We start from the raw sequence: 22786 nt of genomic DNA on the forward strand, positions 1-22786 counted from the left end.
ATATTGAACATCCTCCACGTCGAAAGGAGTCAGTTGAGGTGGCTTGGGCATCTTTTCCGGATGCCCCCTGGACGCCTCGCTGGAGAGGTGTTCCGGGCACGTCCCATCAGGAGGAGGCCCCGGGGAAGACCCAGGACACGCTGGAGGGACTACATCTCTCGGCTGGCTTGGGAACGCCTCTGGGTTCCCCCAGAGGAGCTGGGGGAGGTGTGTGTGGATCGGGAGGTCTGGGTGGCTTTGCTTGAGCTGCTGCCCCTGCGACCCGACTCCGGATAAAGCGGAAGAAAATGGATGGATGGATGGATGGATGGATACTGAACATCTGGCCATTGTGTAGGGTCATTTTTTCCTCATCCAGCTTCGAGTTGGTACGGCCTGCCCTGCTGCTGCTAATTTGGTTTGATATCGCTCCCGGCCGATATTATCTAAACCCTCTGAATAGTTGAAAGCCACACTAAAGTCCTAACAACAGAAATATTACTAAATTCAAACAAATAATTACTTAAATCTGGAATTCGAGAGGAAATACCACTCCCAAATACATGGTAAAACACGTCGACTGCTGTGTGTTTTCACACCAGCAACTGACCTGACGCGGAAGTAAACTGGCGGTGACCAAGTCAATGTGTGTTTTTGTTTTAGTCAGTATTATATGTATTTTCCTGTTTTTGTTTAGCTTTATTGATTCATTCATTTATTTTTCTGTTATTGCATGAGCATGCTGACTGAAATAAAATAAATCGAAACTGAAACTAGCTAGCTAGGGAGCTAACTAGCTAGCTAGCTATCTGTGTGTGTGTGTGTGTGTGTGTGTGTGTGTGTGTGTAGACACAGTTTGAGAACCCTAATCATTTTGAAAATGGGGTCATATACATTTCTTATCCCAAGGGAACCGAGGCAAAGGAGCATGAATCTCTGTTGAAAAAGTGAAACCCTCACCACTAGTTGACACTACCTCCTGCACACTGTAGCTTTAATAAACCAGTTAAATTCAAATCCCCTGAAACCAGCATTATGACACAAGCCTACAACAGCCCAAACTCCTCAGCTGGGACACACACTGATTTGAGCCAAACATGATTCTCAAGCGAAGTGAGAACCTCGGTTGAGACAAGAAAAAAAAAACCCTTCAGGGTACGTGAGAGGTGTGTATTCTGCCTGAACCTGCTCAGGCAGTTGTCCAGACTGGTAGATTAAATGAAGCCTGAAGTCAGCAGCTCTTCTGGACGGATGCTGTAAAGTGAGTTCTTCCCTCCCGCTTTGTCTTCTCTGTTTTGTGTGTTCAAGCTGAGCAACTTCCCAGATTCCTGTTGGCCTTCTGAGATGACAGCATCACTGGTGTGTGCACAAACCTTTTCTTCACAGCTTCAGTTTTGTGGCTCAAGGGTCAATCAAATCAAGACGTTTCGAGTCTGAGGAGCAGCGTTTGAAGAAAAAGCTGCAGCTATAATGTTGGCCAACAGAAGGAGCTGTTGCAGGCTGAAAATGTGATCAGGGTGTTTGTTTATTATCATAATGTTTCCAATTAGTCCACATAAGAGCAAGAATATTACTTTGACCTTTAAAATTTTTACAATTACAATTTTTAAATTGTTATACTGCAGGCCAAACTGCCATGCTTGTTTTTTGTTGTTGCATAAATAATATTTTATTATTGGTATGTCATGAGTTTGATGGAATCTGGGAACGTTGTAGCAGTGGTTTCCAACTTTTTTCAGCTCATCCTTACCCTTTGCTTAACCCTAAACTAAACCCAGAAATGCTGAGTCAGCCAAAGGACTAAAGTGCTTTTTGTTTGTTTTTTGCAAAAATAAATTTTTAACATATTACATGTAGCACTATGCATGCATTAGAATAACTTTAACTTTTTGATTTTGGCTTTATTTAACATCTGCAACCTCAGAGCTGACAAAACCTCACAGCTGGGATCTTTGGCGTCTCCCCCAAGGGGAGGTTGCATTCCAGGGTGGAAATCAAGGTTCTACAGAGCTGGATCAGTCAGATAATATGAGAAACTGATGCTCAAAACATAAGCAATTTAATTTTTGAATTTTTATTTATTTATTTTTGTGAGGCAGCTGAATTTCACGGGTCAGCTCCAGTCCTATCCTGCCCTGCATTAGAGTTGCCTATACTTGGCCTGATAAATCATCAAAGTATTTAATGCTACAGTATAGAAGATTTATTGACATCTGTTGGTGAGGTTGTAGATTGCGTTGTGTAAGCAAGTTTCTTTCCCTTAAAGCCTCAGTCACACGGCACTAACGAAGGACACTGAAGCCAAAATGAAACAAGAAATTTGGACTTACGTTGACTATCTGAGACATCGTTTAACCATTGTCCAGCTTTGTTCCTGTAGCTAGCGCTTTCTCAGAATTTTCAAACTGTTGAAAAATGTGAACGAATTCCGACAACAACCTCAATTCGTTTTGCTTTCTGTCTTGATGCTTCCTCATCATTTGCGTAGTTCCCGTAACGTCAGCATTCCGTTTGGCTGTCATCCAACTTCGTCAAACCTACCAAGTCCGACGTTTTGTACAAACGTTGACGGTATCTGAATGGATCAATAAAGCTCTGATGAGCTGAACGTAAGATCCTTGTATCGCTGATGACTCGTCCACGTGTGGGACGAAAAGCAACGTTGTCAAACACAAACAGTAGCATCAAGAACGTTTTATCAACTACTTTAACTATTTATGCACGTTCCAGCAGTTTGTGGCTGGCCTGCGTGTGCGCACACATTGTTGTCAACACAACCAGATCCCGCAGCTGCAGGTGGTGCGAAAATGAGGACAAGGCTGGCGGCGCTCGGTGTCGTACCTGCTGTCGGTCATGTCGTCGTGAATGTTTCGTTTTGGTTGACGTTCCCTTTGTTTGTTACAATTTGTTCATGTAAATGGGGAATCTTCTTCACAGACTAAGGTTAATTATAGAGTTCCACAAGGTTCTGTGCTAGGACCAATTTTATTCACTTTATACATGCTTCCCTTAGGCAGTATTATTAGACAGCATTGCTTAAATCTTCATTGTTACGCAGATGATACCCAGCTTTATCTATCCATGAAGCCAGAGGACACACACCAATTAGCTAAACTGTAGGAATGTCTTACAGACATAAAGACATGGATGTCCTCTAATTTCCTGCTTTTAAACTCAGACAAAACTGAAGTTATTGTACTTGGCCCCACAAATCTTAGAAACATGGTGTCTAACCAGATCCTTACTCTGGATGGCATTACCCTGACCTCTAGTAATACTGTGAGAAATCTTGGAGTCATTTTTGATCAGGATATGTCATTCAATGCGCATATTAAACAAATATGTAGGACTGCTTTTTTGCATTTACGCAATATCTCTAAAATTAGAAAGGTCTTGTCTCAGAGTGATGCTGAAAAACTAATTCATGCATTTATTTCCTCTAGGCTGGACTATTGTAATTCATTATTATCAGGTTGTCCTAAAAGTTCCCTGAAAAGCCTTCAGTTAATTCAAAATGCTGCAGCTAGAGTGCTGACGGGGACTAGAAGGAGAGAGCATATCTCACCCATATTGGCCTCTCTTCATTGGCTTCCTGTTAATTCTAGAATAGAATTTAAAATTCTTCTTCTTACTTAGAAGGTTTTGAATAATCAGGTCCCATCTTATCTTAGGGACCTCATAGTACCATATCACCCCAATAGAGCGCTTCGCTCTCAGACTGCAGGCTTACTTGTAGTTCCTAGGGTTTGTAAGAATAGAATGGGAGGCAGAGCCTTCAGCTTTCAGGCTCCTCTCCTCTGGAACCAGCTCCCAATTCAGATCAGGGAGACAGACACCCTCTCTACTTTTAAGATTAGGCTTAAAACTTTCCTTTTTGGTAAAGCTTATAGTTAGGGCTGGACGATTTGTGACTTTGTGACTTCTTTTCCTTTGTTCAGTTATCGCCGTGTGCCGTTTGACCGGTGTTGCAGACCAAACGGTGCCCCCCCAAAATATGTCCGCCCTGCTTTCACTGCACATGCATCATTTGGGACCACAGCAGCTCATCTGAGACTGATTCTCTACACCCAAAGCCATCAAAGGGAATAATGTGATTATTGTGATTTGGCGCTATATAAATAAAATTGATTTGATTAGCGATCAGATGACAGGGTAAAACCTCTTAAATCATTCTAAAGTTAGTTTTAAACAGAAATGAGGTGATAATCGCTGCAGTGAAGGCAGCTCGTCTGGCTGCGCCACTGTGATCGCTTCCTCTATCATTTATTATAAAATAATGCTGAATTTATGTGGAAATGATTGCTGTACAAACTCTTCGGATATCTGTCGCTGGAGTGCTATTTGAAGCAGAAACGAGGTGATAATCGGTGAACCGCGGCTGATGCAGAGAAATGATGCATGCGCAGTGAAGGCAGGGCAGACTGATTTTTAGGGGGGACCGTTCGGTCGGCAACACCAAGCCTTAAAATTTTTGCTTCTGTGGTGATGGAGATTCATGCTCCCTGACCAAGTCCTGTGATAAGTAGTGTGTGTGTGAAGCTCTATGAAGTAGATCCTGTTGGAGCTACCGTAACAACTGGCCACAGCAGATCAATCATTTCCATCTCACCCTGTCCTCTGCATCTTCCTCTGTCACGCCAACCACCTGCATGTCCTCCCTAACACGTCCATAAACCTCCTCTTTGGCCTCCCTCTTCTTCTCCTGCCTGGTGGTTCCATCCTCAGCATCCTTCTCCCTATATACCCTGGGTCCTTCCTCTGCAGATCTCCAAACGATCTCATTGGCGCCTCTCTGACTTAGATGAACAGCTCGCATCAGACGGTTTGGAGACAAATATGTTAATTCCAAATCTTGTCCATCCTCGTCACACCAAGAGAAAACTGCAACATCTTCAGCTCTGCCTCCTCTCACTTTTTAAGCGGTACCATCGCAAAGCTGTACAACATAGCTGGTTTCACTCCTGTTTTCTAAACATTTGCCTTCACTCTTGCAGATATCCTTTTGTCACAAATCACTCTTCCCACCTTTCTCCACCCACTCCACCCTGCCTGAAATCTCTTCTTCACCTCTCTACTCTCTCTCTCCACTCTCACACTCTCCATTACTTTGGGCAGTTGACCCCAGATATTTAAACTCATCTACTTTCACCACCTCTACTCCTTGTAACAGCACTATTTGACCACAGTCCCTCTCATTCAAACACATGTACTCAGTCTTGACTTTCATTCTCTTTCTCTCCAGAGTGTATCTCCACCTCTCCAGACAAGTCTTGCTCCTTTAACTAATTTACAATATCATTGGCAAACATCACTGTCCATGCTGACTTCTGTCTGATCTTGTCTGTCAACCTGTCCATCACCACTGCAAACAAGAAAAGCATTAGAGCTGATCCTTTATGTAATTACACCTGTACCTTGAATGAATCTGTCATTCCTACTGTGCATCTCACCATTGTCACAGTATCCTTGCACTGTTGTGTGTTGGGGGGGGGTGTGGCTGGACATTTTGGTGTTCTTTTCTTTTCTTTGCTCTCCAGGTGGTATGAAAACTGATTTGTCTGTGGAGAAGGTGCTGGTTGAAGAGTCCTTCACCCTCATCAACATTATGTGCAGCACCTGTGCATGGTGCTCACATGCAACCTTAAAGACTTTCAGCTGAAGCAGATAATTAGATGGCGTTCTGCATTTAAGCCATGTGTGATTCAAGCAGAATTGCCGGGAACTCGACCTTGTGATGTTCCTTTGTGAGACGCTGAGGACCGCGCCTGGGTTTGACACATCGTGCCTCTGAAGGAGGAAGGGTGAGGGACACATGCTGTCAGCACACGTCAGAGGTGATTAATTGTTTGATTAATTGTTGATAGTAACTTGGTATTTTGTTACTCCAGTAGATTTGAATTGTGATGAGAATTGTGCAGCTCGCTTCTCACTGCCGTGGCGTGTGGACTGGTGATCCTCCACCTGTTGTGAGAAGCTGCTCATTTACATAAAGATTAAATACAGACCTGAATGTGTTGCTGATAGTGTGTGCCTTTTGAAGGATATTGCTTGTAACTGCTGACTTACCTCACCTCTTCTATCCTTCGCAGAGAGTCGGTTTGTCGTGTCCACCTGGGGGGTGTTTGGTGGTAAAGTGAGTCCAGAAGCGCCGGGCTTCGATCCTTTTAGGCGCTGGAGAGCGTGCCAGCCTTCACTCCACCAGACTGACGCATTTTTTGTTTATACACCTTGTTTTGCACCAGAGGGTGAAATTAATAAATTGTTTTGTTATTGGAACCGCTTTCTGGTTGTTTTGGCGCTGGGTTCCGTCGGACGCAGGTCCGCTCCTCAACCCGCGTCGACACATAACATGCACATGTCCTTCCTGCACTACCCTCACATACTTCCCTGCCTGTCCAGACTTTGTCATATAATACCACAACCCTTCTCTTGGCACCCTGTCATAAGCTTTCTCTAAATCCACAAATACACAATGTAACTCCTTCTCTATACTTCCTCAACAGTATTCTCAGAGCAAACATTGCTTCCGTAGTGCATTTTCTCAGCATGAAACCCTATTGTTACTCACAGATCTTCACCTCCTTTCTAAGCTTAGCATCTGCTACTCTTTCCCATAACTTTTCAATATTTTATGTTACAGCCTTATTCCAAAAATGGGTGAAATTTTTTTTACACAAAATTCTGCACACAGTACCTCATAATGACAATGTGTTTTTTTTGTTGTTTTTTTTTTTTTTAGATTTTTGCTAATTTATTAAAAATAATAATAAAAAAAAAACCCCTAAGAAATCACATGTAAAGTATTCACAGTCTTTGCCATGAAGCTCAAAATTGAGCTCCGGTGCCTCCTGTTTTCACTGATCATCCTTGAGATGTTTCTACAGCTTAATTGAAGTCCACCTGGGGTAAATACAGTTGACTGGACATGATTTGGAAAGACACCTGTCTACATATAAGGTCTCACAGTTGACAGTCAGCGTACAAACCAAGCATGAAGTCAAATGAATTGTCTGTAGACCTCAGATACAGGATTGTTTCAAGGCACAAGACTGAGGAAGGGTACAAAATATTTCTGCTGCTTTGAAGGTCCCAATGAGCACAGTGGCCTCCATCATCCATAAATGGAAGAAGTTCAGATCCACCAGGACCTTCCTAGAGCTGGCTGCCCATCTAAATGAGTGATTGGGGAGAAGGGCCTTAGTCAGGGAGGTGACCAAGAACCCGATGGTCACTCTGTCAACACTCCAGCATTCCTCTGTGGAGAGAGGCGAACCTTCCATAAGGACAACCATCTCTGCAGCAATCCACTAATCAGGCCTGTATGGTAGACTGTCCAGACAGAAGCCACTCCTTAGTAAAAGGCACATGCGCTGTAAAAAAATGAGAAAAAGGGATGTTTGCAGTTTGCATACCTTTTTTAAAAGTTATTTTAACTTAACTCAAGACGTCTTGCGGCATTAATGCAGTTGAAAGTTGAAATAACTTTAAAAAAAATCTATGCAAATTGTTCCATCAGTTTTTCTCGTTGAGACAGCAGTTCCTTTTTAGAGTGTGGCAGCCCACCTGGAGTTTGCCAAAAGGCACCTGAAGGACTCTCAGACCAGGAGACAGGCCCGGCGCCAGAAAAAAAATATTAAGGGGGCGATGAGTTTATCACAGGGGGCGGGGTCCCCCCCCCACACACACACAAAAAAGTGCGCACCGGAGGGTACCTGCCTCTGAGCGTGCGTAATGAATTGGGTGCTCTCCTAGAAAGCTCCTGTATTTAGGCTACACCTTTGTAAGAGACTAAGAGTAAAGAGTGATGACAGTATTTTTTTAATTATTATTTCAACGTATAGACCCTCGGTCAAGTGATCTCCTGCATACCACAAAACCAAACCAACAACTGATCTGAGAAACGACACGAGACAGTAGATTAACCCCACATACAGCCCTCCATCACAAGCGCAAACACAGCGCAATTGGGCATGACAGTCACACAACGGGTCAAAGATAAACCTTTCATGTAGATATACAGTGGTCCCTCGTTTATCGCGGGAGTTACGTTCTAAAAATAGCCCACAATAGGCGAAATCTGCGAAGTAGTCAGCATTATTCTTTACAATTATTATAGACGTTTTAAGGCTGTAAAACCCCTCACTACACACTTTATACACTTTTCTCAAAGAGGCATTAACATTTTCTCACTTTTCTCTCGTGTGTAAACACTCTCAAAGTTCAAACCTTAGTAGAAAAATAAGACCAACCTGTTTTCAGGCCCAAACATTTGTTTGAAAAATAAAAATAGAATTTTTTTCCTATAAATAATTATGATGGCTTTTAGAACTAACGAATTTAATTTTAACGATCAACCTCCGAGGGTTAGGGACACATAAGAAATTATTAATTTGAAACTGCTGGCTAAGGCTAAGCGTAAATTTGGTAAGATTGTAATTCACGTCGGCAGTAATGACACCCGATTACGCCAATCGGAGGTCACTAAAATTAACATTAAATCGGTGTGTAACTTTACAAAAACAATGTCGGACTCTATAGTTTTCTCTGGGCCCCTCCCCAATCGGACCGGGAGTGACATGTTTAGCCGCATGTTCTCCTTGAATTGCTGGCTGTCTGAGTGGTGTCCAAAAAATGAGGTGGGCTTCATAGATAATTGGCAAAGCTTCTGGGGAAAACCTGGTCTTGTTAGGAGAGACGGCATCCATCCCACTTTGGATGGAGCAGCTCTCATTTCTAGAAATCTGGCCAATTTTCTTAAATCCTCCAAACTGTGACTATCCAGGGTTGGGACCAGGAGGCAGAGTTGTAGTCTTACACACCTCTCTGCAGCTTCTCTCCCCCTGCCATCCCCTCATTACCCCATCCCCGTAGAGACGGTGCCTGCTCCCAGACTACCAATAACCAGCAAAAATCTATTTAATCATAAAAATTCAAAAAGAAAAAATAATATAGCACCTTCAACTGCACCACAGACTAAAACAGTTAAATGTGGTCTATTAAACATTAGGTCTCTCTCTTCTAAGTCCCTGTTAGTAAATGATATAATAATTGATCAACATATTTGGTTACAGCAGGATGAATATGTTAGTTTAAATGAGTCAGCACCCCCGAGTCACACTAACTGTCAGAACGCTCGTAGCACGGGCCGAGGCGGAGGATTAGCAGCAATCTTCCACTCCAGCTTATTAATTAATCAAAAACCCAGACAGAGCTTTAATTCATTTGAAAGCTTGACTCTTAGACTTGTCCATCCAAATTGGAAGTCCCAAAAACCAGTTTTATTTGTTATTATCTATCGTCCACCTGGTTGTTACTGTGAGTTTCTCTGTGAATTTTCAGACCTTTTGTCTGACTTAGTGCTTAACTCAGATAAGATAATTATAGTGGGCGATTTTAACATCCACACAGATGCTGAGAATGACAGCCTCAACACTGCATTTAATCTATTATTAGACTCAATTGGCTTTGCTCAAAATGTAAATGAGTCCACCCACCACTTTAATCATATCTTAGATCTTGTTCTGACTTATGGTATGGAAATAGAAGACTTAACAGTATTCCCTGAAAACGCCCTTCTGTCTGATCATTTCTTAATAACATTTACATTTACTCTGATGGACTACCCAGCAGTGGGGAATAAGTTTCATTACACTAGAAGTCTTTCAGAAAGCGCTGTAATTAGGTTTAAGGATATGATTCCTTCTTTATGTTCTCTAATGCCATATACCAACACAGTGCAGAGCAGCTACCTAAACTCTGTAAGTGAGATAGAGTATCTCGTCAATAGTTTTACATCCTCATTGAAGACAACTTTGGATGCTGTAGCTCCTCTGAAAAAGAGAGCTTTAAAGCAGAAGTGCCTGACTCCGTGGTATAACTCACAAACTCGCAGCTTAAAGCAGATAACCCGTAAGTTGGAGAGGAAATGGCGTCTCACTAATTTAGAAGATCTTCACTTAGCCTGGAAAAAGAATCTGTTGCTCTATAAAAAAGCCCTCCGTAAAGCTAGGACATCTTACTACTCATCACTAATTGAAGAAAATAAGAACAACCCCAGGTTTCCTTTCAGCACTGTAGCCAGGCTGAGAAAGAGCCAGAGCTCTATTGAGCCGAGTATTCCTTTAACTTTAACTAGTAATGACTTCATGACTTTCTTTGCTAATAAAATTTTAACTATTAGAGAAAAAATTACTCATAACCATCCCAAAGACGTATAGTTATCTTTGGCTGCTTTCAGTGATGCCGGTATTTGGTTAGACTCTTTCTCTCCGATTGTTCTGTCTGAGTTATTTTCATTAGTTACTTCTCCAAACCATCAACATGTCTATTAGACCCCATTCCTACCAGGCTGCTCAAGGAAGCCCTACCATTAATTAATGCTTCGATCTTAAATTTGATCAATCTATCTTTATTAGTTGGCTATGTACCACAGGCTTTTAAGGTGGCAGTAATTAAACCATTACTTAAAAAGCCATCAATTGACCCAGCTATCTTAGCTAATTATAGGCCAATCTCCAACCTTCCTTTTCTCTCAAAAATTCTTGAAAGGGTTGTGGTATATAAATAAAATTGATTTGATTTGATTTGATTAATAGTGACTGACCAGTATTTCACAGTTCCTCTGATCGCGCCTTTGCGTCCTGGTGCTGCGCCACTATTACGCCTTTTTCCACTCACACCTCGCTGCATGTGTCTTTTTCCGAGTGAAGAACACAGTTATGGGTAGTTGTTGGCGCTCTTTTTTCTTCTGGGTGAGAAGACTTTTTTAAACAGACACGCAGAACACAATGCGCGTACTCTCCCTTTGCGGTGCCGCAACAGGTGTCCTGTCATCTCGACAGAACACCGGCCTGCTTGATGAGGACGCAGAGGACAATGCACTGTAAAAAAAAAAAAAGCATGCAAAATTGGACTAAAAAATCCGTGAAACTGCGAGGCACTATATTTTCCAGTATTTCTTTTTCTTTCTTTTTTATTTTTGATAACTCTCACATCCGAGGGGGCGAGGTTGATGACGTGAGGGGGCATCGCCCCCAAACGCCCCCTCGTGGCACCGGGTCCACCAGGAGAAACAAAATTCTCTGGTCTGATAAGACAAAGACTGAACTCTTTGGCGTCATGTTTGGAGGAAACCAGGCAACATCCCTACAGTGAACCATGGTGGAGGCATCATCATGCTGTGGGGATGTTTTTCAGCAGCAGGAACTGGGAGACTAGTCAGGATTGAGGGAAAGATGAATGCAGAAATGTACAGAGACATCCTGGATGAAAACCTGCTCCAGAGCGCTCTTGACCTCAGACTGGGATGACGGGTCATTTTCAGCAGGACAATGACCCTAAACACACAGCCAAGGCAACTCTGGACAACTCTGTGAATGTCCTTGAGTGGCCCAGCCAGAGTCCAGACCTGAATCCGACTGAACATCTCTGGAGAGATCTGAAAATGTCTGTGCACCGACGCTCCCCATCCAACGTGATGGAGCTTGGGAGTTGGTGCAAAGAGGAATGGACCATAATGCCCAAAGATAGGTGCACCAAGCTTGTGACATCATATTCAAGAAGACTTGAGGCTGTCATTTCTGTAAAACGTGTATCAACAAAATATTGAGCAAAGCCTGTGACTTCAGGTTCAGGTGACTTAATTTGTACCCGTAGGTAGATCTGACTTGCAAACAGAAAAAGGCGTCCATGTTAGTCAAACACAACAATAACAATGAAAACACTAACGAAGAACATATGCAAAACAAAATGTAACACAAACACCACTGGGGACTTTTTTTATGTTAAATAAATTTGCAAAAATTAAAAAAAAGCAAAAAAAACTTTTTCATGTTGTCATTATGGGGTGTTGTGAGCACAATTTTGAGGGAAATAAGTTAGTTACTCCATTCTGGAATAAGCCTGTAACATAACAAAATGTGGGAAAAGTGAAGCGCTGTGAATACTTTGCATGTGATTTTTTTTTTTTTGCAGTTAAACTCAATGGCTACTTAGTGAAATCAGAGTTCATATAAATGTGTTGTATGTAATTTGTGTGTGCGCTTAAGCAGCTCCACTCGCTGGGTCCTTGTGGGCGGAGCGTGGCGTGAAGTCCCCGCCCCTCGTCATGTTGATTGACGCTCCCCAAAGGCTCCTCCTTAAACGTCTTTTTTTTTCCCTCTCTCTCTTTTTCCAGTGTAGTGCGTTGATTTCATACCAAAGTCATACTTAACATTCCACTTATACTGTCAAACCTCTGAGAAATATTACGGAAAACAACAAGGCGCCAAAACGCAGCAAAGTAACAAAATTAAGCAGTTGTCACGTTAGAGGAGAAGCTGAGTTCCAAAATAAAGGTAGGTTCCCTCTTTCACTTTGGAGCCTTTTTGTATTTTTTTTTGGTGTGTGTTTTTTTCGGGGGACTTTTTTTTCCATGTCGCTCGCCTCGCTGAAGTTTTCAAATCTTTGTCATTTTTTGCATTTTTCCGCGGAGTTCCCGGCGCTGGGAGGGAGATTTGATGGTTTGGTGTGTTTGACTTTTCTCACAGTGCATGAATATGTGTGACTGGACTCAACAGTAACGTTTTCACCACTTTAACCCTCTCATTGATGCATTAATGCAGCTATCGTGTTCACAGCAGACAAGTGGCTCACTATGTTTGTTTTGTCTTTCTGTCACAGCTGCTACTTTAATCCAACACTTCCAGATTTGTTCCACTCGGGAATTCCACATTTATTTCTACAGACACAAGAAGAAGAAGAAGAAAAAAAAAAAAAACTTTGGAGGAATAATTCTCGGAATTCACCAGCCCAAAAGGTAAGTCAAAGTTCTACTGAATGATTTTAAAATATTAACAATGACAAAGCAGCTGACACTAATTCACACAAGCGAAATTATCGCAATTTCAAACAAACAAAAAGCAGATTTTGAAATTTTTTGTGTACAGGTCATTGTAAAATTATTTAAATATAAAGTCTTATTTTTATATAAGGTAAAGGCACAATTGATCTAATATTTATAGGATAATCACAAAACAATCATGAATTAAAAAAATAATTTTTTAGAATTTTTTTTTAAACAAATTAAGTTAAAATTATAATGATAAAACGAAACCTTTTTTGCAAATCGAGCTCTCCATTTCAGTTTTTTTAATTTATTTACTTTTGGTGGAATGTCAATCAGACCTTCTGTAGTCACAGTTTCACACTTGCTTAAAAAAAATACACGTTTTGAGCAGAACCCTAATTGTAACAAACTAGATTTTTTTTGTTGTTCTCAGAATCTGTCTGCCATTTCTGGAAGGACGCTACACCCTTTCGGTTTGGGAAGAGGCTCAAAAGCTGATGATGATGATGATGATGACTCTAGTTTTTTGACTGTCTTTAGTTTTTCTTAAATGGTTTAAGGTTTGGGATCGGGATTCATTTTTGTGAAATACATAAAATGTTTAGTAATTTGAGCAATTTCTACACATTTCTGGGAATCTTATGCTGTAGCAGAATTCCAATGTGATCAGGCTCAGTTCCACAATAGTTCCAATTTGCATGCTGTGTGGACCATGTACTTAAGTTTAGAAGTAATATTTAGAGACATTATATACATAAGATCCCATTCAAAACTGCAATTTGTTGATGTTTTTGCCAGTTATTTTATAATTAACCATTTAATCCACAATATGTTGGAAAACTGTGATTCAAAAACATGCAATTTCTAAGTAACAGTTAAAAATGTTTTAAAAGAATCAATTTACACTCATATAAATAAATAAAAGAATAGTCAAACCTCATATTTTATATCAGAATGTCCAAACATGATATTGTGAAACAAAATTAAACAAAATCAGCTGACGCTTTGTTATTCTTGCACAAAATTGTACTGCATTTTGAATAATATTACCTTTGTTGTATTTGTCTTCTTCCGGTTCTGCTTGGGATCACAGCGGCCGATCTGGTATGGATCAACATGTTGATCTGACACGTTTTTTGCCAGATGCTCTTCCTGATGCATACACCATTGTGTTACCATAATATCTTCACTATTATTGAAAACTACTTGATATTGTAGTCACATGCTGCATACCCATTAAGGAGCAAATGGACTTCCCTATTTTTTGCTTACAAACAGCGCAGTGTTGACACACTCTGAAGTCCTACTAAGCACATAATGGGCAGGTGAGGATTTGACTTGCATTGATATGCGTTAAAGCTAATTGTATAATTGTATGGCTTTCACGTCAGGCTTCACATGAAAAAAAAAAATTGAAAAGTTGTGCGAGCACCTGCTTTGTGCTACTTTTGAAAAGTTGAGAGTCACGAGTTGCAGCACAGAGTGAAATCACAGCGACTGCCATTCAAGAAGTCTGACTCAACAGCAGAATGCTGTTTGTCAGGTTGTATGCAGCAAGCAGAATAACCTGTTGAGATTTTGGCCTGTCTCTGATAGTGTTCGTGTGTCTCAAGTTTGACAGTATCCATGTTATTTCCAATTAAATATATAATTCACTATTTTAAGAACTAAGAACCCCACGTCTCTCAAACTGTGCGAGTACTTTGCAGTAATAATAAATGCAGCAGCATTTTTGCAAGATATTTGAAATGAGGCAGCCTCTTGAGTTGTGTTCACATTGTCGAGTTGTGTAGCCTTACATTAAATCTATCATGTAACAAAAAGTAAAACAATATTTGTTGTTTTTAATTCTTCATGGACAATTATGGCGGTATTAAAGACAAGTAACATGCATACCTTTGCGCATACAGACAGCTTTTGAATATGAAATTCATAATTTGATATGGATGCACATTCCTGAACTGTCCAGCAGGTGGCAGTGTTCACCAGGTGACATAGCCCAATTTTTTCGCCCCTTTTCATGCTGACTCCAGAACAATGTTCAAAATACAGGTGTTTCAGTGATGTTGTAAAAATTCTGAACAATGCTTTGAGTTTGTCATGAGTAAATTGTGTGAGTCCGGTGTTACTTTCTGTTTTATATTTTGTACTGTATTTTATGAGCAGGCATCATTATTATTCCTGCCAGTTATTAGGTGAAGTTGTTGGCTAACATGAAGGCAGGCGCCTGTCCCAAAGGTGACCACAGATCTATGGGATATCACACTGGCTAAGAGATTTTTTTTTGAAAAATGACATTTCATCAGAGATGGTGTGTTTCTATATGATGGCCCTATCACACCATGATGATTTAGCCTGCGTATGCCCATGTATTAAAAATTTGGCGAACACACTGGCGTACATCTAATAAGTTATAGGTAAGTTTTGTATGAGTTAAGAGCACATTGAAGCACGCTGTTATGTCATAGTATGGTTGTTGGAAAAAATTTTTTGTGCATGCACAATTTTTTTGACGTATGTCAACATATAGCTCACACATCCCGCATACGCAGGCCTTAAATTGTAGGTAAGTTATGCAATTATTGACACACGTTTCTTGTAAGTTACTGATAAGTCGAAATTGATGCTGTCCATTGATTGCCTTAAAGCTGCAGTCATCCGTCAGTTCAGACCGTTTCAAATATTAAAACCATTCACACAGAGTAAATGCAAAGTCTTGATCTTAACTGTTACATCGTTTCAGTTGGATTCATCATCGCAGCCTGATGAAAAGTTATCCACATAAAGCATCCTGATGTTGGACAACGACGTCTGAAAATATTTTAATTCCTTGTTGTGGTTGAAGAAACAGAGCGTTTTAAAAGCAGTTCTTCTGTGTTTTTTGCTCCCTGTGCATTTGTCAGTCTGAACCAGAGAACACCAGTGCTTTGTGCCACAACAAGACAATAAAAAGTTGAAAGAGTCACAGGGCCTCATTCATTCACACCAGCCTTTACCACAGACATCAGTCAGTTCTTTAGCATTTTGCACAGGATGAAAATAAATTCCATGATCCACCAAGACAAAGTTATAATAAAATTAAATTTAAAAAAGTTAAATTACTCTGTTTGGCCTCCGAGTGGAGGGGCGAGGCTGTGTGAAAGTGTTCCTATTCTCGATGACATGCACATCAACATCTACATGATGTAGATATTGACACATGGCCACCGTCGTTCTGCTGGCAGTGGCTAAGCCAGACATAACAGTTCCGACCCGTACCATAGCTTGCCACACCAAACCGGACCGCTCGGTGGAAACGGGCTGTTGGCATACGCCAGCTAAATCATCACGGTGTGACAGTTGCATAACTTATTCGACTTAGCCAGCGTATTTGCCAAATTTTTCATAAGTCGTTATACGCTGGCTAAATCATCAAGGTGTGATAGGCCTGTTACTTGTAAGTTACACATAAGTTGAAATATGTCGAGATAATGTCTAGTGTACTCAAAACTTATTTCTAACCTATGAGTAACTTGCTTTGAACCTATGTGTAACTTATATCAAACTTACCTCCTCAGCTATTGATGTATGTTGATGTATTTGACGTGTTCTGGACAACCACAGAACTTACTGAATGTTTCAGCTGCGGTATAATGGCGTATTGGCAGCATTTTTTATACGTCGCTACACGCTGGCTAAATCGTCAAGGTGTGACAGGCCCTTGATATGCTTTTGCTTGGAGGTGACCCCTTAGCAATATGGCTGACAACTTTACGTACATAAGCCAATGCAATAAATCTGGAATCCTAAAGATAATAAGTCAGTATTATCTTCTCTACAGTGCATTAATCACTCTTATGTCAGACTGTAAAGCTTAATTTTTCTATCAGGGTTGCTCATTGCATATGAAGGCTGAGGCTTGGTCAAGCAATTGTTTTTTTTTTTTTTTTAATTGTGGGCTTGTGATGCATTCTTATATGAAGATATCAAATAGAGACACTTTGGTCACAGCCCCTTAGTGCCAGTAGATTAATGGGTAAAATTCCACTTATGAGTAGAAATAATATTGTATTGTTGTTATTACCAAACATCTAGGGCTGTAATTTTTATTGTTTCCATGTTATTTAAATGATACCCCGCTACCCTGCAATCAAAATTTTGTTGTTCCTTCGCTGGAAAACTTGCATTCATTTTATGAGTTTATTTCTGAAGGTGTGTGAATGAAATGGTTTGAAACATTTTGTGAACAGTTTGCATGTGTGACAGCAGGTGGTGGTGGCCAAATGCTTAAAAACGCTTGTTTCCAGTGCAGAAGGCTCCCAGTTCAAGGCCACCCCTGCCCATTTTCCATGTAATGTGGAGTTGTGTCAGGAAAGGCATCTGGCATGAGCGTTGTGCCAAGTCAACATGCAGAGCCACCTCAGATCTGCTGTGGCGACCCCGAGTGAAACCAGGAAGAAGCCGAGGGGACTTACTTACTCAACAGTTTAAATGTTCAGCGTTTAATTATGACCTAATCAAAAACCTCATTAATTCATTCATTAATGGTTATAATCCACTCAGAAGGGACACACATAAATCTGAAGTTAGTGCACTTTATGAATGAATCTGAAAGCCATTGAGTGGTTTGCATTTTAAGTGTTGTGGAAAACATCTCAAAAAAAAAAAAACTTAAAAACAACCTGGACATATTTTGTCTTGGATAGATTTCTTTATTGTCACTATGCATACACATAAAGAAATTTCTTTTGGAAGCTCTCGGCAATCAGATGCTTAAAAAACAGTAAATATGTGCAAAGAATGTATGAATATAATGTAAACAAAAAGTGCAAATAGAACAGACTGAACGTTGGGCACATGGAAACAGAGACTGGAATGGACGTCACGTGACTAGCGGCGTGCTGCACGGCGGCCATTACTAAGGGTGGACAGAGCGCCTTGAGCCAGTTAAACAGAAGCGAAATGAGGGGGAAAAAGGCAGCCAGTGCTTCACCATCAACTGCACCAACTACAAAAACAAATTCTCCAAAACTAAAATGAACTGAACAAGAGCCTTAATGTAATTATGTAAAACAAATGTCTATGTTAAAGTCATTATGTCGCAATTTAATATCGATATACTGAGACTATAACTCAACGTCATAAGTTCTTTTCATTAAGCTGCGTTCACATGCGGAAACAAAAATGTTTAAATATATTTGCGTCTATATACTTGCAGTTGTTTAATATGATATGTACATGGTGGTCACAGGCGGCATTTAAATTATAACAGTGTGGTTGGAGGAGGTACTTTTTACCCTGACTGAGGGTCAAAAGTCATAAATTATGAATGGCTTTATATCTACTTGTAATAAAATGTTAGTAAAAAGCATATATACGAGTATGTTGTTGTCATTAAAAGACTAGCAATAATGTTACAGTGGAAAAAAGCAGCAAGGTAAATGACCATAATGGCAAGACTTCAGATTTATATTTTAATACATAAGGATTGTTTATCCAGGCATGTATGGGTTCATTAGAGCTTTTAATCAGCTTGAATACAACTTACAAGGCCTCATTTATAAAAATCCATCGAGAATTATGATGACAGGAAAAAAAAAATCACAGTAAATGAACAGAATGGAATATTTTCCTCAATTTCCACACTTTACATAAAACATTTTTTTCTACCCAGACATGTATGGGTTAATTAGAAAGAGCAATTAAAGGGCTTTAAAACACGCCTACTTTTATTAAAATCTGTTAACAAATAGCGACAATAGAGAGAGAAAAGCAGCACAGTTCAATCAATCAATCAATCAATTTTTTATATAGCGCCAAATCACAACAAACAGTTGCCCAAGGCGCTTTATATTGTAAGGCAAGGCCATACAATATTATGTAAAACCCCAACGGTCAAAACGACCCCCTGTGAGCAAGCACTTGGCTACAGTGGGAAGGAAAAACTCCCTTTTAACAGGAGAAACCTCCAGCAGAACCAGGCTCAGGGAGGGGCAGTCTTCTGCTGGGACTGGTTGGGGCTGAGGGAGAGAACCAAGAAAAAGACATGCTGTGGAGGGGAGCAGAGATCGATCACTAATGATTAAATGCAGAGTGGTGCATACAGAGCAAAAAGAGAAAGAACAGTGCATCATGGGAACCCCCCAGCAGTCTACGTCTATAGCAGCATAACTAAGGGATGGTTCAGGGTCACCTGATCAGCCCTAACTATAAGCTTTAGCAAAAAGGAAAGTTTTAAGCCTAATCTTAAAAGTAGAGAGGGTGTCTGTCTCCCTGATCTGAATTGGGAGCTGGTTCCACAGGAGAGGAGCCTGAAAGCTGAAGGCTCTGCCTCCCATTCTACTCTTACAAACCCTAGGAACTACAAGTAAGCCTGCAGTCTGAGAGCGAAGCGCTCTATTGGGGTGATATGGTACTACGAGGTCCCTAAGATAAGATGGGACCTGATTATTCAAACCTTATAAGTAAGAAGAAGAATTTTAAATTCTATTCTAGAATTAACAGGAAGCCAATGAAGAGAGGCCAATATGGGTGAGATATGCTCTCTCCTTCTAGTCCCCGTCAGTACTCTAGCTGCAGCATTTTGAATTAACTGAAGGCTTTTTAGGGAACTTTTAGGACAACCTGATAATAATGAATTACAATAGTCCAGCCTAGAGGAATAAATGCATGAATTAGTTTTTCAGCATCACTCTGAGACAAGACCTTTCTGATTTTAGAGATATTGCGTAAATGCAAAAAGCAGTCCTACATATTTGTTTAATATGCGCTTTGAATGACATATCCTGATCAAAAATGACTCCAAGATTTCTCACAGTATTACTAGAGGTCAGGGGTAATGCCATCCAGAGTAAGGATCTGGTTAGACACCATGTTTCTAAGATTTGTGGGGCCAAGTACAATAACTTCAGTTTTATCTGAGTTTAAAAGCAGGAAATTAGAGGTCATCCATGTCTTTATGTCTGTAAGACAATCCTGCAGTTTAGCTAATTGGTGTGTGTCCTCTGGCTTCATGGATAGATAAAGCTGGGTATCATCTGCGTAACAATGAAAATTTAAGCAATACCGTCTAATAATACTGCCTAAGGGAAGCATGTATAAAGTAAATAAAATTGTCCTAGCACAGAACCTTGTGGAACTCCATAATTAACTTTAGTCTGTGAAGAAGATTCCCCATTTACATGAACAAATTGTAATCTATTAGACAAATATGATTCAAACCACCGCAGCGCAGTGCCTTTAATACCTATGGCATGCTCTAATCTCTGTAATAAAATTTTATGGTCAACAGTATCAAAAGCAGCACTGAGGTCTAACAGAACAAGCACAGAGATGAGTCCACTGTCCGAGGCCATAAGAAGATCATTTGTAACCTTCACTAATGCTGTTTCTGTACTATGATGAATTCTAAAACCTGACTGAAACTCTTCAAATAGACCATTCCTCTGCAGATGATCAGTTAGCTGTTTTACAACTACCCTTTCAAGAATTTTTGAGAGAAAAGGAAGGTTGGAGATTGGCCTATAATTAGCTAAGATAGCTGGGTCAAGTGATGGCTTTTTAAGTAATGGTTTAATTACTGCCACCTTAAAAGCCTGTGGTACATAGCCAACTAACAAAGATAGATTGATCATATTTAAGATCGAAGCATTAAATAATGGTAGGGCTTCCTTGAGCAGCCTGGTAGGAATGGGGTCTAATAAACATGTTGATGGTTTGGATGAAGTAACTAATGAGAATAACTCAGACAGAACAATCGGAGAGAAAGAGTCTAACCAAATACCGGCATCACTGAAAGCAGCCAAAGATAACGATACGTCTTTGGGATGGTTATGAGTAATTTTTTCTCTAATAGTTAAAATTTTGTTAGCAAAGAAAGTCATGAAGTCATTACTAGTTAAAGTTAATGGAATACTCAGCTCAATAGAGCTCTGACTCTTTGTCAGCCTGGCTACAGTGCTGAAAAGAAACCTGGGGTTGTTCTTATTTTCTTCAATTAGTGATGAGTAGAAAGATGTCCTAGCTTTACGGAGGGCTTTTTTATAGAGCAACAGACTCTTTTTCCAGGCTAAGTGAAGATCTTCTAAATTAGTGAGACGCCATTTCCTCTCCAACTTACGGGTTATCTGCTTTAAGCTACGAGTTTGTGAGTTATACCACGGAGTCAGACACTTCTGATTTAAAGCTCTCTTTTTCAGAGGAGCTACAGCATCCAAAGTCGTCTTCAATGAGGATGTAAAACTATTGACGAGATACTCTATCTCCCTTACAGAGTTTAGGTAGCTACTCTGCACTGTGTTGGTATATGGCATTAGAGAACATAAAGAAGGAATCATATCCTTAAACTAGTTACAGCGCTTTCTGAAAGACTTCTAGTGTAATGAAACTTATTCCCCACTGCTGGGTAGTCCATCAGAGTAAATGTAAATGTTATTAAGAAATGATCAGACAGAAGGGAGTTTTCAGGGAATACTGTTAAGTCTTCTATTTCCATACCATAAGTCAGAACAAGATCTAAGATATGATTAAAGTGGTGGGTGGACTCATTTACTTTTGAGCAAAGCCAATAGAGTCTAATAATAGATTAAATGCAGTGTTGAGGCTGTCATTCTCAGCATCTGTGTGGATGTTAAAATCGCCCACTATAATTATCTTATCTGAGCTAAGCACTAAGTCAGACAAAAGGTCTGAAAATTCACAGAGAAACTCACAGTAACAACCAGGTGGACGATAGATAATAACAAATAAAACTGGTTTTTGGGACTTCCAATTTGGATGGACAAGACTAAGAGACAAGCTTTCAAATGAATTAAAGCTCTGTCTGGGTTTTGGATTAATTAATAAGATGGAATGGAAGATTGCTGCTAATCCTCCACCCCGGCCCGTGCTACGAGCATTCTGACAGTTAGTGTGACTCGGGGGTGTTGACTCATTTAAACTAACATATTGATCCTGCTGTAACCAGGTTTCTGTTAGGCAGAATAAATCAATATGTTGATCAATTATTATATCATTTACCAACAGGGACTTAGAAGAGAGAGACCTAATGTTTAATAGACCACATTTAACTGTTTTAGTCTGTGGTGCAGTTGAAGGTGCTATATTATTTTTTCTTTTTGAATTTTTATGCTTAAATAGATTTTTGCTGGTTATTGGTAGTCTGGGAGCAGGCACCGTCTCTACGGGATGGGGTATGAGGGGATGGCAGGGGGAGAGAAGCTGCAGAGAGGTGTGTAAGACTACAACTCTGCTCCTGGTCCCAACCCTGGATAGTCACGGTTTGGAGGATTTAGAAAATTGGCCAGATTTCTAGAAATGAGAGCTGCTCCATCCAAAGTGGGATGGATGCCGTCTCTCCTAACAAGACCAGGTTTTCCCCAGAAGCTTGCCAATTATCTATGAAGCCCCACCTCATTTTTTGGACACCACTCAGACAGCCAGCAATTCAAGGAGAAACATGCGGCTAAACATGTCACTCCCGGTCCGATTGGGGAGGGGCCCAGAGAAAACTACAGGAGTCCGACATTGTTTTTGCAAAGTTACACACCGATTTAATGTTAATTTTAGTGACCTCCGATTGGCGTAACCGAGTGTCATTACTGCCGATGTGAATTACAATCTTACCAAATTTACGCTTAGCCTTAGCCAGCAGTTTCAAATTTCCTTCAATGTCGCCTGCTCTGGCCCCCGGAAGACAATTGACTATGGTTGCTGGTGTCGCTAACTTCACATTTCTCACAACAGAGTCGCCAATAACCAGAGTTTGATCCTCGGCGGGTGTGTCGTCGAGTGGGGAAAAAACGGTTAGAGATGTGAACGGGTTGGCGGTGTACACGGGGCTTCTGTTTAGGGCTACGCTTCCTCCTCACAGTCACCCAGTCGGCCTGCTTTCCCCGGCTGCTCGGGATCTGCCAGGGGGGAACTAACGGCGGCTAAGCTACCTTGGTCCGCACCGACTACAGGGGCCTTGCTAGCTGTAGAATTTTCCAACGGTGCGGAGCC

At 40.6% G+C, this 22786-nt stretch overlaps 1 long non-coding RNA gene across 1 annotated transcript; it reads left to right on the forward strand.

The window, feature by feature from the left end:
• The first annotated feature begins 12139 nt into the window (after positions 1 to 12139).
• Positions 12140 to 13687, forward strand: LOC117505954. The gene is made up of 3 exons (XR_004559318.1): positions 12140 to 12314; positions 12640 to 12775; positions 13239 to 13687. It is a non-coding gene; the product is annotated as an uncharacterized LOC117505954 (long non-coding RNA).
• The last annotated feature ends 9099 nt before the right edge of the window (positions 13688 to 22786 follow it).

This window comes from Thalassophryne amazonica, chromosome 3 (assembly GCF_902500255.1).
Source record: "Thalassophryne amazonica chromosome 3, fThaAma1.1, whole genome shotgun sequence".
NCBI classification, from domain to species: Eukaryota; Metazoa; Chordata; class Actinopteri; order Batrachoidiformes; family Batrachoididae; genus Thalassophryne; species Thalassophryne amazonica.